This window comes from Heliconius melpomene, chromosome 15 (assembly GCF_056956725.1).
Source record: "Heliconius melpomene rosina isolate 202511_hmr_F chromosome 15, ASM5695672v1, whole genome shotgun sequence".
In the NCBI taxonomy this organism is placed as follows: domain Eukaryota; kingdom Metazoa; phylum Arthropoda; class Insecta; order Lepidoptera; family Nymphalidae; genus Heliconius; species Heliconius melpomene.
In genome coordinates, this window is record NC_140403.1 from 13219422 (window position 1) to 13231921 (window position 12500).

The 12500-nt window shown below is 53.8% G+C and overlaps 2 non-coding genes and 2 pseudogenes across 2 annotated transcripts; all 4 read left to right on the forward strand.

The window, feature by feature from the left end:
- Positions 1–271, forward strand: part of LOC146531781 (large subunit ribosomal RNA) — a 7499-nt pseudogene extending 7228 nt beyond the window's left edge.
- A 2899-nt stretch (positions 272–3170) lies between these two features.
- LOC146531782 (small subunit ribosomal RNA) lies at positions 3171–5073 on the forward strand. The gene has a single exon (XR_014878824.1). It is a non-coding gene; the product is annotated as a small subunit ribosomal RNA (ribosomal RNA).
- Positions 5074–5900: 827 nt separating this feature from the next.
- LOC146531783 (5.8S ribosomal RNA) lies at positions 5901–6057 on the forward strand. Its single transcript, XR_014878814.1, has one exon. It is a non-coding gene; the product is annotated as a 5.8S ribosomal RNA (ribosomal RNA).
- A 565-nt stretch (positions 6058–6622) lies between these two features.
- Positions 6623–12500, forward strand: part of LOC146531784 (large subunit ribosomal RNA) — a 9316-nt pseudogene continuing 3438 nt past the window's right edge.

Genomic DNA, 12500 nt, shown 5'->3' on the forward strand with positions numbered 1-12500 from the left:
CCCCGAGAGTCGGGAGGCTCCAAACAATGTGACTTTACTAGTCGCGCTTTACTCGTAAGGTGCGACGTCGAAGCCCTATTTGGAACGCGGCGATCGGTGCGAGCGGTCTTAACACGTGCACCACGGCGCCGAAGTTTCTGATATGACTCAGTTCGATGTCGGGGCTCGGAATAGTCTGTAGACGACTTACGTTCCTGGCGGGGTGTTGTGCTCGGTAGAGCAGCGTCGTGCTGCGATCTGTTGAGACTCAGCCCTACGCCAGGTGATTCGTCCGAGGACGTGTCACCACCCGTCGCGTCGTCTCGTGTCGCGCGCTGGCGGCGAGTCGCTCTGCGACCGCTGCGACCGCGAAACTGTAGAGACGAACGAAGGCGGACGACGTCGAGCGTATCGAGGAGCGGCGCGCGCGTTCCACCCACTCACTGTGGACGAGTGGACGACGAGTGTACGCTCACGATCGCGTCGGCAGTGTGCGTTATAACCACGAACAACTACGTGGGCTGCGCCGCGCCGAGCCGCGGCTCCGCTTCCGCTCGTATGTTCAGTTAAACACTTAAACAACACACACAACAAGTGTAAAGTATACGAACTGCGTGCGAGTAGAGCGCGGGGCCGACCGAGGCTAGGGCGGTGGGGAAAATTATTGGACTATTCATTACACGAACGACCCCCGTTCGATGCGAGCGAGCTTCAACTTAACATCTACAGTTTGTCATTTTCACTTTTCATTACACGAACGACCCTCGTTCGATGCGACCGCGAGCGTCCTCCCCGAGAACCTCCGTCGGCGCGGCGCGGCTCTCGTATCGCGCGCGAACAATACACGAACACCGCCCCGCCGTCGCCGTCGGGTAAGACAAAGATTCAACTTGACATCCAAAGTTTGTTCAATTTTTACTTTTCATTACACGAACGATCCCCGACCGATGCCGATGCCGATGCCGCCGAAGTAATTCTTTCATTTATTATTAGCGTATACAAACTTACATTCACTAATCTGTCTATCTTCTATATTCTACATATATTCTATATATATATATATATATATATATATATATATATATATATATATAAAAGGACTTGCGCTGTTACCTCACTGACACTGAGGTAACAGCGCACGCAGGTACCGCGGTAAATTATTTAGGGATGAATTCTAATAAACTATTAAACATATGTTTAATGAAATATTTTTAAGACGACTGTCTAAATTTAAAATTTTATAATAATCGGTGGCGTTTTAAACATTTTTCCATACAAACAACTTTCAACCCCTTATTTTTGCACCCTTAAGGGAAGAATTCTAGAAAACTATGAAACATGTGTTCAATTAAATACTTTTAAGAGTCTGAATTTCAAATTTTATAAAAATTGAACAACGGTCAACGAACTTTATAAGAAGGCATAAAAGACAGTCCGTAAGAATATTAAGGGAACTACTAACCGTTTAAATAAAAACACTTCAAAATAATTATATTCATTACGGAAATTGTGCGTAGCTCCTTACGCAGTGTACTTTTTATTTAATCATTCTATAGTTAGAAATTTTGATTTTTAAAAGTATTCAATTGAACACGTGTTTCATGGTTTTCTAGAATTCTTCCCCTAAGGCTGCAAATAAGGGGTTGAAAGTTTGTATGGAAAAATCTTTAAAACGCCACCGATTATTATAAAATGTTTAATTTAGATAGACTCTTAAAAATATTTAAATGAACATGTGTTTCATGGTTTTCTACAATTCACCCCCTAAGGGTGCAAATAAGGGGTTGAAAGTTTGTATGGAAAAATCTTTAAATCGCCATCGATTTTTATAAAATCAGAAACGGTGGTGGTGGTGGTGGTGGTGGTGGTGGTGGTGGTGGTGGTGGTGGTGGTGGTGGTGGTGGTATTGGTGGTGGTGGTGGTCGTGGTGGTGGTGGCGGTGGTATTGGTGGCGGTGGTGGTGGTGGTCGTGGTGGTGGTGGCGGCGGCGGCGGCGCCGGCGGCGGTGGTGGTGGTGGATGCGGTGGTGGTGGTGGTGGATGCGGTGGTGGTGGTGGTGGTGGTCGTGGTGGTGGTCGTGGTGGTGGTGGTCGTGGTGGTGGTGGTCGTGGTGGTGGTCGTGGTGGTGGTCGTGGTCGTGGCGGTGGTCGTGGCGGTGGTGGTGGTGGTGGTGGTGGTGGTGGTGGTGGTGGTGGTGCTGGTGCTCTTGGTCACGGTGTTCACTCCCCATCAACTCTCATTCACCATTCCACCCGGCCGTCCGTCTGTCAGTCGGCACGTCCCGAGTGTCGCGACCGTCGCTCTGTACATATGTGAGGTGTCGACGAGCCAAACGTATGAGCGTAGTCGACCCTCCACGGAGGTTTTGTAGTAGTATTCGTGTGTTACTATAACGCATAAATACACACAACACACCCATACCACACATAATATTGTGGTGTTGTACAGTGTCGGTCGACGGGCGCGCGCGTGCGGTTGGTTATGTTTGTTGTGGGGGTTTGTTGTGGGGCTCTCTCGCTCTTCTTGTGATTAGTAGTCACAGTTTTGCGTAGAGTGTCTCGCGTCTCTCCCCATTACGGGCATCAACGCCGCACGATTTGCGTTGTTCGTATATCAACTTTGATACATTGTTATATCGATGTTTGTTCAGCGACCGTTCTAATACCAGTGTGCGCGGCCACCCTTTGCGGGGCGACACGTTCCTTTAAAATTGGCCACGATCTCTCCAACACCGAGCGTTGATTTGTATACACAACATGTTCACGCTCATGTTAAACGAGAGATTATGAGAGTGTGTTGTGTGCGTTTTGCGACCGTTGTCGCTGCGCACGCATCAAAGATCTCGTCAGAGAACGTTCAGTACTGCGACCGAGCACCGGCACACACCGCCACCGCTTTCGTCTTCGTTCTAACCGACGACGGCGTCTGCGCGTGCGTTGTGCGGCGCGCGCGTCGTGTGTAATATCGGAGCGGCGATAGTTTGCGCGCGAACCGACATGCATTCATTCATTCATTCGTTTGTTTGTTTGTTTGTTTGTGTGTTATCGCTCGTCGCGTAAGCTTTCAAAGTTCAAAATTTATTATAATTTTATTTTTTAAAAGTCATCGCGACGCGTCTCTCGACGCCCGCGTTCGACGTTTAACAAAATAAATAAAACAACGCGAGAGTTAGCGATGTTGTTATTGTTAGCTCCCTGGTTGATCCTGCCAGTAGTTATATGCTTGTCTCAAAGATTAAGCCATGCATGTCTCAGTGCAAGCCGTATTAAGGCGATACCGCGAATGGCTCAATATATCAGTTTTGGTTCCTTAGATCTTACTCAGTTACTTGGATAACTGTGGTAATTCTAGAGCTAATACATGCAATCAGAACTCTGACCAGTGATGGGATGAGTGCTTTTATTAGATCAAAACCAATCGACGGAGGGCTTCGCGTCCGAAGTCGTTAATTTTGATGAATCTGGATAACTTTTGCCGATCGCATGGTCAAGTACCGGCGACGCATCTTTCAAATGTCTGCCTTATCAACTTTCGATGGTAGTTTCTGCGACTACCATGGTTGTCACGGGTAACGGGGAATCAGGGTTCGATTCCGGAGAGGGAGCCTGAGAAACGGCTACCACATCCAAGGAAGGCAGCAGGCGCGCAAATTACCCACTCCCGGCACGGGGAGGTAGTGACGAAAAATAACGATACGGGACTCTTTCGAGGCCTCGTAATCGGAATGAGTACACTTTAAATATTTTAACGAGGAACAATTGGAGGGCAAGTCTGGTGCCAGCAGCCGCGGTAATTCCAGCTCCAATAGCGTATACTAAAATTGTTGCGGTTAAAAAGCTCGTAGTTGCATTTGTGCGCCGCGCTGTCGGTGCACCGCATCCGCGGTGATACTGACACGTCTGCGGAGCATATCGTCGGTGAGCCGGCGGTAAAACGCCGGTTCAATATCAAAATCCTATCGCGGTTCTCTTCGGTGAGTGTCGAGATGGGCCGACAATTTTACTTTGAACAAATTAGAGTGCTCAAAGCGGGCTCAAAATGCCGCTTGAATATTTCGTGCATGGAATAATAGAATATGATCTCGGTTCTATTTTGTTGGTTTTCAGAACTCCGAGGTAATGATTAATAGGGATAACTGGGGGCATTCGTATTGCGACGTTAGAGGTGAAATTCTTGGATCGTCGCAAGACGAACATCAGCGAAAGCATTTGCCAAAGGTGTTTTCATCAATCAAGAACGAAAGTTAGAGGTTCGAAGGCGATTAGATACCGCCCTAGTTCTAACCGTAAATATGTCGTCTAGCGATCCGCCGACGTTAATACAATGGCTCGGCGGGCAGCTTCCGGGAAACCAAAGATTTTGGACTCCGGGGGGAGTATGGTTGCAAAGCTGAAACTTAAAGGAATTGACGGAAGGGCACCACCAGGAGTGGAGCCTGCGGCTTAATTTGACTCAACACGGGAAATCTCACCAGGCCCGGACACCGGAAGGATTGACAGATTAACAGCTCTTTCTTGATTCGGTGGGTGGTGGTGCATGGCCGTTCTTAGTTGGTGGAGCGATTTGTCTGGTTAATTCCGGTAACGAACGAGACTCTAGCCTGCTAAATAGGCGTCGTCATTTAGGTGTGCGCGATTTCGGTCGCGCAACTCACTGGCGACGTATTAAAATTCTTCTTAGAGGGACCGGCGTCTTCGAGCCGCACGAGATTGAGCAATAACAGGTCTGTGATGCCCTTAGATGTCCTGGGCCGCACGCGCGCTACACTGAAGGAATCAGCATGTTCTCCCTGGCCTAGAGGCCCGGGCAACCCGTTGAAACTCCTTCGTGCTGGGGATTGGGGTTTGCAATTATCCCCCATAAACGAGGAATTCCTAGTAAGCGCGAGTCATAAGCTCGCGTTGATTACGTCCCTGCCCTTTGTACACACCGCCCGTCGCTACTACCGATTGAATGATTTAGTGAGGTCTTCGGACCGACACGCGGTGGCTTCACGGCCGTCGGCGTTGCTGGGAAGTTGACCAAACTTGATCATTTAGAGGAAGTAAAAGTCGTAACAAGGTTTCCGTAGGGGAACCTGCGGAAGGATCATTAACGTGTTTGTGTGTTGTCGAAATACATCACACATAACAAAGATATATGATTATACAAAAAAAAGGCGATGAGAGCGAAAGCGCCCGCGCAACATTTTCGACGAAAAGACAACAAATCGAGAGCGCACGACGGTGCATCGCGTCGCCACAGAGCGGAACAGTGCCGCCGGCGCGCGCGCGCGCGCGCGCTCCCTGCAAACTTGCTGGAACGTGTGCACGTGTGCGTGCGGGGTGGTCGGCTCGGCGAGCCGGCGGTGGAACGCGATCGACGCAGACCGGTGAGAATCCGCGCCGCGAGTCGATCGCACCGCTGCTGACAGGCTCGCCGCTATACGAGTCCACACCACCATAGGCGTATACTTTTCGCTAGTCGGCGACGAGATGATGTCGTGTGTCGTCCTCGTCGATACTGCGGGGGCGGTCGTTCTCCGCTAAACTATATAATGCGGTCGGACGGGGGACGGACGGACGTCGCGCCGCGGCGGCAGTCGAGAGCTCTACGTTTGCCCGTATTGCGAACGACTCCGCGCCGCGACAGATGTCCGTGTCCCTGTCTGTAGTGTGTCCGTGATCGCGCCGGCATCGTCTCCTCCGCACACTCGTGCGTGGTGGGCGTGGCCCGGCGCCGATCGTCGGTAGATCACAAACAAACAAACAAATTGAACATCCATAATCTCTACGCACGTCGTCTCCGACGAGTCCACGTGCGGCGAGTGTGGTTGTTGATGATGTCGACGTAGTCGACAATGTTCGTGACACGTTTCAAACATTTTTAAACATGTTATTTTTGCGTTGGTCTTTACTGATCGCGCAAAATAAACAAACCACTACCCTGAACGGTGGATCACTTGGCTCGCGGGTCGATGAAGAACGCAGTTAACTGCGCGTCATAGTGTGAACTGCAGGACACATTTGAACATCGACATTTCGAACGCACATTGCGGTCCGTGGGGTTACATCCAGGACCACTCCTGTCTGAGGGCCGGCTGCATAAAAACAAATGCCACACTGTACGCTGACCGCGTACAAATGGCGGTTCCGTCGAGTGCGAGCGCACAGCTCGCTATCGCGGTCCGTTCAAATATGCGACCAACCAATGTCGTGCGCCGCGCCGCCTCCCCGGTGGCCGGCGCCGACTCGCTTCGCAACACACTTGTGCGAACGGCAATGCGAGTACACCTCTCATTGCCGACGGAGGAGGCGCGACCCGTTCTCTCCTGTACCCTTCGAGATAAAAATCAGAGGGTCCACGGGAGTTGAACTAGTGCCGCGCCGAATCCGGTGTGCGCGCACGCGAGATAGAGATGTCTCCGTGCGTTCACGCTCGCGCGTCTCGCGTATAGCGCGAGTATAGTGGGTAGCGTACGCTCAGTAGGCGGACTCGACGTCCGAAGTGCGCGTCGACGCCGACGCTCGTCGGGGGAGGAGGGTGGCGGAAGTGTGAGATACGGCGGCGGATCGTCGCTGTGATCGAACGCGTCCAACGCCCGCCCCGCGAGATCGGCGCCTTCGCGCCGACGGATATCGCGTCTGCCTCGTTTTTTTATCGTTGGCCTCAGATCAGGGAGGATCACCCGCCGAATTTAAGCATATTAGTAAGCGGAGGAAAAGAAACTAACCAGGATTTCCTTAGTAGCGGCGAGCGAACAGGAAATAGCCCAGCACTGAATCCCGCGGTTGTAACGATCGCGGGAGATGTGGTGTTCGGGAGGTCCCGCTTTCTCGTCGTCGCCACTCCTGTCCAAGTTCGTCTTGAACGGGGCCGTTTTCCCGTAGAGGGTGCCAGGCCCGTAGCGACGGAGCGAGACGGCGAGAGGGACTCTCCTCAGAGTCGGGTTGCTTGAGAGTGCAGCCCTAAGTGGGTGGTAAACTCCATCTAAGGCTAAATATTACCGCGAGACCGATAGCGAACAAGTACCGTGAGGGAAAGTTGAAAAGAACTTTGAAGAGAGAGTTCAAGAGTACGTGAAACCGTTCAGGGGTAAACCTGCGAAACTCGAATGAACGAACGGAGAGATTCACCGTCATTCGGCGGCGTACGGGCGTGCGCCTCGATGTGGCGCACCGTCACTCGCGTGGCGTTCTAGCGCTGCACGGGTCGCGTCCGTCGACGTCCGCCGACGGCGTGCACTTCTCTCTCAGTAATACATCGCGACCCGTTCGACGTCGGCCTAAGCGCCGTCCGGGAGCCCTGCGGTGTCGCCTAAACAGCGATGCCGCAGGACCGTGACGGACCGCCGGCCGGCTATCGGACGGTATTTACGACAAATACGATTCGCGCACGCGCCTCGCGCGCGTCCGGCCCGACGCAAGCTCTAACGTCGTCCTCCGACGTCCTGCCCGAGTGCGGACGTTGGAGCGGCGTTGCTGTTGTCGCTGCCGTGCTGTCTCGGACCGTGCGCGTATCAGTCTGCGATGATTCATTTTCGGGCACTCGCAGGACCCGTCTTGAAACACGGACCAAGGAGTCTAGCATGTGTGCGAGTCATTGAGTTTATATTGAAAATAATTCACAAAACTGAAAGGCGCAACGAAAGTGAAGGCGCGCGCTCGTCGCGCGCTCAGGGAGGATGGAGCGTCGGTCTCGATCGATCTCCCGCACTCCCGAGGCGTCTCGTTTCCAATCCGTGAATGCAGGCGCGCTCTGAGCACAGATGCTGGGACCCGAAAGATGGTGAACTATGCCTGGTCAGGTCGAAGTCAGGGGAAACCCTGATGGAGGACCGTAGCGATTCTGACGTGCAAATCGATCGTCGGAACTGGGTATAGGGGCGAAAGACTAATCGAACCATCTAGTAGCTGGTTCCGTCCGAAGTTTCCCTCAGGATAGCTGGCGTCGATTATTAACAGTCCCATCCGGTAAAGCGAATGATTAGAGGCATTGGGGCCGAAACGACCTCAACCTATTCTCAAACTTTAAATGGGTGAGAACTCCGGCTTACTCGAACGATGAAGCCGGAGATCTGATGACGGTGCCAAGTGGGCCAATTTTGGTAAGCAGAACTGGCGCTGTGGGATGAACCAAACGTAGTGTTAAGGCGCCTAAAAAACGCTCATGGGACACCATGAAAGGCGTTGGTCGCTCATGACAGCAGGACGGTGGCCATGGAAGTCGGAATCCGCTAAGGAGTGTGCAACGACTCACCTGCCGAAGCAACCAGCCCTGAAAATGGATGGCGCTGAAGCGTTTTGCCTATACACTACCGTTACGGGCACGTGCGGCGCGCGTTACGCGTGCGTCTGCGTCATTATGCCGTAACGAGTAGGACGTGCGCGGCGGAGAGCGCAGAAGGGTCTGGGCGTGAGCCCGCTTGGAGCCTCCGTCGGTGCAGATCTTGGTGGTAGTAGCAAATACTCCAGCGAGGCCCTGGAGGACTGACGTGGAGAAGGGTTTCGCGTGAACAGTAGTTGCTCGCGAGTCAGTCGATCCTAAGCTCAAGGAGAGATCTTATGTCGATGTGGCGTGTTTACTCTTTTATATTTTACTATATGAAATTGAAAAATAACGCCCTTTGAGCGAAAGGGAATCCGGTTCCTATTCCGGAACCCGGCAGCGGAACCGTTTCATTAATCGTTCCCTCGTTTTTGAGCGAGTGTTCGACGGGGTAACCCAAACTGGCCTGAAGACGCCGCCGAGGGGTCCGGGAAGAGTTTTCTTTTCTGCCTGAGCGTTCGAGTTCCATGGAATCCTATAGAAGGGAGATATGGTTCGGAACGCGAAGAGCACCGCATTTGCGGCGGTGTCCGGATACTCTCTGCGGACCTTGAAAATTCAGGTGAGGGATGTACGTGGAGATGTCGCGCCGGTTCGTACCCATATCCGCAGCAGGTCTCCAAGGTGAAGAGCCTCTAGTCGATAGAATAATGTAGGTAAGGGAAGTCGGCAAATTGGATCCGTAACTTCGGAATAAGGATTGGCTCTGAGGACCGGGGCGTGTCGGGTTTGGACGGGAAGCGGATGCGGCCGGTGCCGGGCCTGGTCGATGCTGGTGCGCGTGTGCGCAGCGTGTTCGCGTCCCTGTAACAGGGGGCGTGCTCCGTTGTCGCAGCGTGTGTCCAGCGGAATCCGGACCCGCGTTCCGGCCTTCCGCGGATCTTCCTAGCCGTAAGGCCGTGTCGGTCTCGTCTCGTGCGCGATCGGCGCGGTTCTGTACGACCGCCGTTCAACGGTCAGCTCAGAACTGGCACGGACAAGGGGAATCCGACTGTCTAATTAAAACAAAGCATTGCGATGGCCCTCGCGGGTGTTGACGCAATGTGATTTCTGCCCAGTGCTCTGAATGTCAACGTGAAGAAATTCAAGCAAGCGCGGGTAAACGGCGGGAGTAACTATGACTCTCTTAAGGTAGCCAAATGCCTCGTCATCTAATTAGTGACGCGCATGAATGGATTAACGAGATTCCCGCTGTCCCTATCTACTTACAGTTTAGTTTTAGGAGTGCTTTGCAGTGTTTGGTGACAGTGACACGTGGTTTGTGGTGTGCTTAGTGTGGTGGCGTCCCTTTTGGGCGTTTAACCACGCAGGCAGGTGCGCGGGCGCGTACTACGCGTCCTGCAAGGGATATTGGACCCATTTCTAGGTTAGTGCCCTAGTTGTAAGTTAGTATTAGTCTAGCTTTTAGGTTATGCCGCACACGAGGCGTGTGATAAGCACGTGCTCATTTTGACAATTGACATTGACAATCATAGACTAAAATAGTGGAGGCAGTGACAGCTGTCAGTGGTGCTGTGTTGCCAGCACAATGGATCGCAAAAAGGTAGACGAGGCGGCGGCGCGTGATGCGCGTGAGGCGCGTGTATCGCGAGTGGCGCGAGAGGCGCGAGAGGCGCGAGAGGCCCGAGAGGCCCGAGAGGCCCGAGAGGTCCAGGAAGTGAGGGAGGCCCTAGAGGCCCGCGATGCCAGGCTAACCAAAGAGGCCCGAGAGGTCAGGGAGGCGCGAGAGGCCGGAGAAATGGAGGAGGAGAGGTTGCTGAGAGAGCGCGGCAAGGTGTCGCCATTCACTAAGGGCGGGCTTGTGCGCACGCCCCCCAAGGGGTTTGGCTCGTTGGACGCCGCGCCCCCTGCGACAGGATTGGCTGTGCCGACGGGTGGGCGGCCGCATGCTCGGCCAATGACGACCGAGGTGCCAGCCGACGCACCAATGGGAGCCGATGTACCGATGATCAGACAAGAAAAAAGACCTCTGTCCTCTCCGGATCAAGTCGCGGACCAGGTGAAGCGCCGGCAGATTACAGCTGCTGAGCCGGTGGCTGTTGCAGAACCAGACGCACCGAGAATTCTACCCGATATCCCAGTGGATCCTTTGATGGAAGCGCCGTTGGTGGGAGTCTTGGGCCATGCAGCACACCACTCCAAATCCATCATGGAGGCGGTGAGGTCCAAGACCAGTAAGCTTAACAAGGAGGAAATCGCTTGCATTGGTGCCAACACCGAGCGACTGACTGCCATCGTGGGCCTGCTGGTTGCCCGAGTAGCCGCTGCAGAAAGGAGAGCCGAGGAGGCGCAAAAAGGCGCACCAGCACTAGTCGGATTCGTTCCCCCTCCCCAGGAGCCACCATCGCAGAGTTATGCGACCACGCTCAAGCTGGGGAGAAGTCAGGAGACACGATCCGTGCCAGCGCGCCAGGGACCGGCCGTAGCGGTCTATCCCGCGGAAGACCAACGTGAGAAGCTGAAGACCGCTGCGGACACTAAGCTGGTTCTCAAGACCTCGGTGCAACCAGCGAAGATAGGAATTACTATTGACAGCATTCGGCCATGCGGAAACGGAGGTGTCATTGTGCAGACCGGGTCGGCCAAGGCAGCGGAGGCGTTAAGAAAAGCCATCCCCCCCACCCTACGGGCAGCGGAGCCCAAGGACAGGATGCCGCTCATCTCCTTGTCCGGGGTTGAGCACACCGAACGATTTGAGGACATTGTGGAATCCCTACATGAACAAAACTTGGCAGACACAACCTGGAACCTGGCCTCGCTGGAGAAAGAATTGAAGCCGCTTTTCAGGAAGAAGCGAGCTGGAAACCGGTGCATGTGGGTCTGCCAGGTGTCGCCAGCGCTCCGCAAGCACCTTATTGGGATCGGACGAGCATACATAGGGTGGGAGGTCGTCGAGATCAACGACTACCTGGGGGTAACCTGCTGCCATAAATGCCAGCAGTTTGGCCACCCGCAGAAGTACTGCCGATCGCAAACAACCACCTGTGGGCGTTGCGGGGAAGACGGCCATGACAAGGGGGAGTGTAGGGCCGCCAACGCCTGCTGCGCCACGTGTAAAAAATTTGGGAGGAAGGACGCCATCACACACGCCACAAACGCCAGTGACTGCCCGGCGCGTCGTCACGCGGAGGATAGGGAGCTCCAAAGAATAAATTATGGATAGCAACGCCAAGGGGTTTAGGTTCGGGCAGCTTAACCTGCAGGGGTCCAAGGCAGCCACGCTGGAGGTGCCGGCCATCGCTGCTGAACTGGCACTGGACTTAGTGCTGATCCAGGAGCCTTACGCCCAAAAGGACAGAACAGAGGCGTCACGGGGGATGCTACTCCCATCGGGCGACTGTAGCATGGTGGCAGTGTATCTTGGCAGGAATGATGTCGCCTGCTCGGTGCGGGAGGACCTGTGCACAAGCCATTGCATGGTGGTCCATGTGTGTTTGACCCCGCCAGCGACATCCTTCTACGCGGTGAGTGCGTATTTTCAATATTCGCACGAGATAGGCCCGCACCTACATCACCTCGGGCGAGTGCTAGAAGCGCTAAAGGGGCGACGGATAGTGATCGCGGCAGATACCAATACGCACTCACCGATGTGGCACTCCCTCCCCAGGCACTACATAGGCCGGGGGAGCGCGGTCTCGCGAAGAAAAGAAGAGCTTGAGGCCTTTATTATAGGCAGAGGCCTCCGGGTGGAGAACCTGCCCGGGGAGCCACCCACGTTCTCCACTGAAAACGGGGAATCTAACATCGATGTAACACTGACGTCGGGGAATGTTCGTCTGGGCTGCTGGCGGGTCAACACGGGGGCCAGTTCCAGCGACCATAGACTACTAACTTTTGGACTGCAGGAGCGGAACATCAGCGCAGCAACCGAAAAGGGAACACCGGAGGGACCAATCAGGTTTCGGGAGCGCGGTGTGGATTGGGATCGCTTCCAATCGATGATCCACGATAGAGTAGGGCGCATAGATTGGATGAAACCGGCAAGTGAGGTATGTAAGGAGTTTACCAACATTGTAACGCGAACGGCCATGGAATGTCTGGGCATGTGTGCGGAAGGGAAGCGAAGCAGGGGATATGAATGGTGGTCACCCACATTAGATTCTATGCGCAGGAAAAACAACCGTTTGCGTAAAACGTGGCAGTCGATTAGGAAGAGAGGGGTTGAGGCCGCAGAAGAGATCGCTAGGTTGAGATTCCACTCTCACCGCAGAAGA